Genomic DNA, 5288 nt, shown 5'->3' on the forward strand with positions numbered 1-5288 from the left:
TCTGGAAGTTTAACTCCCACTTGATTTAAGTGATTGTAGCACCCAGACATTCTGAGCACATGCTCACTAGCTAAGCTATTCTCCTCCATCTTGTTGGCAAAAGAACTTGTCAGAGGTCTCACACCTCTCAACACGGGCATGAGCCTGAAATCCCAATTTCAGCTCTTGGAACATCTCATATGTTCTATGGCGTTCAAAACGTCATTGGAATCCCGATTCTAAGTCGTAAAGTATGGTGCACTAAACTATCAAGTAGTCATCAGGATGTGTCTGTCAGGTGTTCACAACATCCACAGACGACGTTGTAGGGGTTTGCACATCGAGCGGTGCATCAAAGACGTAAGCCTTCTGTGTAGCAGTGAGGACACTCCTCGGACTACGGACCTAGTCCGCATCATTGCTTACAATATCTTTCAACTTAATCTTTCTCTAGGAACATATTGAAACAGGGAGCTACAACGTGAGCTATTTATCTACAACATATTTGCAAAGACAATTTAGACTATGTTCATGATAATTGAGTTCATCTAATCAAATTATTTAATGAACTCCCACTCAGATAGACATCCCTCTAGTCATCTAAGTGAAACATGATCCGAGTCAACTAGGCCGTGTCCGATCATCACGTGAGACGGACTAGTCAACATCGGTGAACATCTTCATGTTGATGGTATCTTCTATACGACTCATGTTCGACCTTTCGGTCTTCCGTGTTCCGAGGCCATGTCTGTACATGCTAGGCTCGTCAAGTCAACCTAAGTGCTTTTGCTGTGTAAATCTGGCTTACACCCGTTGTATGCGAACGTTACAATCTATCACACCCGATCATCACGTGGTGCTTCGAAACAACGAACCTTTGCAATGGTGCACAGTTAGGGAGAACACTTTCTTGAAATTTTTAGGGAGGGATCATCTTATTTAAGCTACCGTCGTTCTAAGCAAATAAGATGTAAAACATGATAAGCATCACATGCAATCAAATAGTGACATGATATGGCCAATATCATTTTGCTCCTTTTGATCTCCATCTTCGGGGCTCCATGATCATCGTTGTCACCGGCATGACACCATCATCTCCATCATCATGATCACCATCATCGTGTCTTCTTGAAGTTGTCTCGTCATCTATTACTTCTACTACTATGGCTAACGCTTTAGCAATAAAGTAAAGTAATTACATGATGTTTACGTTGACACGCAGGTCATAAATAAATTAAGACAACTCCTATGGCTCCTGCCGGTTGTCATACTCATCGACATGCAAGTCGTGATTCCTATTACAAGAACATGATCAATCTCATACATCACATATATCATTCATCACATCCTTTTGGCCATATCACATCACAAGGCATATGCTGCAAAAACAAGTTAGACGTCCTCTAATTGTTGTTGCAAGTTTTTACGTGGCTGCTATAGGTTTCTAGCAAGAATGTTTCTTACCTACGCGAAAACCACAACGTGATATGCCAATTTCTATTTACCCTTCAAAGGACCCTTTTCATCGAATCTGATCCGACTAAAGTGGGAGAGACAGACACCCGCTAGCCACCTTATGCAACTAGTGCATGTCAGTCAGTGGAGCCAGTCTCACGTAAGAGTACGTGTAAGGTCGGTCCGGGCCGCTTCATCCCACGATGCCGCCGAATCAAGATAAGACTAGTAACGACAAGTAAATTGACAAAATCGACGCCCACAACTGCTTTGTGTTCTACTCGTGCATAGAAACTACGCATAAACCTGGCTCTGATACCACTGTTGGGGATCGTAGCAGAAATTCAAAATTTTCTACGCATCACCAAGATCAATCTATGGAGTAATCTAGCAACGAGGGGAAGGAGAGTGCATCTACATACCCTTGTAGATCGCTAAGCGGAAGCGTTTAAGTGAACAGGGTTGATGGAGTCGTACTCGTCGTGATCCAAATCACCGATGATCCTAGTGCCGAACGGACGGCACCTCCGCGTTCAACACATGTACAGCCCGGTGACGTCTCCTACGCCTTGATCTAGCAAGGGGTGAAGGAGAGGTTGGGGAAGACTCCATCCAGCAGCAGCACGACGACATGGTGGTGAAGGAGGAGCGTGGCAATCCTGCAGGGCTTCGCCAAGCACCGCGGGAGAAGAGGAGGACTTGGGAGAGGGGAAGGGCTGCGCCAAGACTTGGGTGTGGCTGCCCTCCCACCCCCCACATATATATAGGGGCAAGGGAGAGGGGGCCGGCCCCCTCAGATCCAATCTGAGGAGGGGGCGGCGGCCAAGGGGGGTTGCCTTGCCCCCCAAGGCAAGGGGGGCGCCCCCCTTTTAGGGTTCCCCCAAACCCTAGGCGCATGGGCCCTAGGGGGGGAGGCGCCCAGCCCACTAAGGGGCTGGTCCCTCTCCACATACAGCCCATAGGGCCCTCCGGGGCAGGTGGACCCTCCCGGTGGACCCCTGGAACCCCTCCGGTGGTCCCGGTACAATACCGGTAACCCCCCGAATTATTCCGGTGACCGTATGATGACTTCCTATATATAAATCTTTACCTCCGGACCATTCCGGAACTCCTCGTGACGTCCGGGATCTCATCCGGGACTCCTAACAACATTCGGTAACCACGTACATCTATCCCTATGACCCTAGCGTCATCGAACCTTAAGTGTGTAGACCCTATGGGTTCGGGAGTCATGCAGACATGACCGAGACAACTCTCCAGTCAATAACCAACAGCGGGATCTGGATACCCATGTTGGCTCCCACATGCTCCACGATGATCTCATCAGATGAACTACGATGTCAAGGATTCAGTCAATCTCGTATACAATTCCCTTTGTCTATCGGTACGATACTTGCCCGAGATTCGATCGTCGGTATCCTGATACCTTGTTCAATCTCGTTACCGGCAAGTCTCTTTACTCGTTCTGTAACACATCATCCCGTGATTAACTCCTTGATCACATTGTGCACATTATGATGATGTCCTACCGAGTGGGCCTAGAGATACCTCTCTGTTTACACGGAGTGACAAATCCCAGTCTCGATTCGTGCCAACCCAACAGACACTTCCGGAGATACCTGTAGTGTACCTTTATGGCCACCCAGTTACATTGTGACGTTTGGCACACCTAAAGCACTCCTACGGTATCCGGGAGTTGCACAATCTCATGGTCTAAGGAAATGACACTTGACATTAGAAAAGCTTTAGCATACGAACTACACGATCTTTGTGCTAGGCTTAGGATTGGGTCTTGTCCATCACATCATTCTCCTAATGATGTGATCCCGTTATCAACGACATCCAATGTCCATGGTTAGAAAACTGTAACCATCTATTGATCAACGAGCTAGTCAACTAGAGGCTTACTAGGGACATGGTGTTGTCTATGTATCCACACATGTATCTGAGTTTCCTATCAATACAATTCTAGCATGGATAATAAACGATTATCATGAACAATGAAACATGATATAATAATAACTAATTTATTATTGCCTCTAGGGCATATTTCCAACAGGCTTAAGGCCATCTAATAACGATAACAGCGGAAGGCTTGGAAGATAAGTGAGTCCATCAACTCCAACGGCATCACTAAGTATAGAACCACGACCTAAGGCACCTTAAACGTCGTCTAAAAAGTTTGCAACATTAACGTTGCAGCCCGAAACGGGTCAGCACATGGAATATGCTGGCAATGTAACACATAGAGAGTAATGGAATGAAATAAGCTATTCTATATGCATATATGGCTGGTGGAAAGCTCTATGGTTACAGTTTTGCGTAAAGCCAATTTTTCCCTACTACAAAGGAATAAATTTTATTTAACTACCATGGTAGTTGTTAAACATTGAGAATGGTTGACAGCATTCTCAATCCCAATTAAACATCATCATTAAAAACCCAACAATTAACTTTAGAGTAACATGATGAGATTCACATGATAATCCAGGTACTAGATACTCAAGATGTCCATAACCAGGGACACGACTAATCATGATTAGTTTATACACTTTGCAGAGGTTTGCGCACTTTTCCCCACAAGACTCGATCTCCTCCGTTGGTTTTCTCGCACTGCATGGCGTTTGAGAAACGGATGACCGAGACATAGTCTTTCAGAAGCGCTAGCACCTTACGAACGGGTAGACCGTACCAACCTACATCCCCTACATATGCTAGTCTACCACTGTAAGAGTTCGCACGACTTAGTCAACTATGCTAGAGCCCATAGTAGCTTGTGGCTGCACACGGAAGTTTCTAGCATGAATAATCTCATGATCCCTTTAAGCCTGGGTGGCGGTCCAAAAGAAAAGAGGCAATCGCTGGAATACCCAGGTGCCTCAATCCACCCAGATGTATGTTTAGATTGCCACCTTAAATAAACCATTAATTAACAAAGCTCACATCTGTCATGGATACACTCACCCAATCCACGTCTACTAGCATAGCATAGCAATAATAAGCAAACGTAGAGTAACTCCCAAAGGTTTGATAATAAACAGGTAATAGGTTCTACCTCAACTACTCCCCAAACCCACAATTTAATTAGATCCTAATCATGCAATGTGTGAGGATTGATCTAATGCAATAAAAGTGGGTAGTAGGAGGTATGATCAAAGTGTTACTTGCCTTGCTGATGATCCGGGAAACCTAGCGATTCGAAGTAGCAAGCGGCGCACTCCGGGTACTCTATCGCAAACAAACAAGCATACAATAAGTACTCAACTAATGCACAGGTAAAACTCGAACAAGAGATCTAACCAGAAAGTTCAACTTAAGAACTCCGTGGCAAAAAGAATCAAAACGAACGAAGCAACAAAAGACAAACGGAAAAAGAAACAAGCTCCGTTTATTATTCTGGATCTAAGGCAATTTTTACTATGGCAAAAACTAGTTTGAGTTGGTTAAATGGAAAGGGAGTTTCAAGACGAAACTCCAGGCGCTTGAATCACCTGATTCCGATAAACGAGCGAAAAGATAAACTAGAACGAACATCGCATCAAAGATCGCAATCAGAAAAAAACGCGGATTTAATCTGAGAAAAAGAAAAACGACGAACAGTTAATGAACGAGCGTTCATTAATAGAAACTAAATGAAAAACGCGTTCATTAAAACAAACGAACGAACGGGCGCTCGCTAAATAAATAAACCAGAAAAAAACTGATCTATTTACTTAAAAAAACGGAAACTAGGGTTTTCAAAAAAAACTGAATCGGTTTTTCTCAAAAACCGGCCAGCGGCTACCTTGGCGGCGGCGGCGGCTCTCCGGCGGGGCTCCGGCAGGGCGGCGGGTGGTGCGAGGCGGCGGGGCAGC

This window comes from Triticum dicoccoides, chromosome 1A, assembly GCF_002162155.2.
Source record: "Triticum dicoccoides isolate Atlit2015 ecotype Zavitan chromosome 1A, WEW_v2.0, whole genome shotgun sequence".
In the NCBI taxonomy this organism is placed as follows: domain Eukaryota; kingdom Viridiplantae; phylum Streptophyta; class Magnoliopsida; order Poales; family Poaceae; genus Triticum; species Triticum dicoccoides.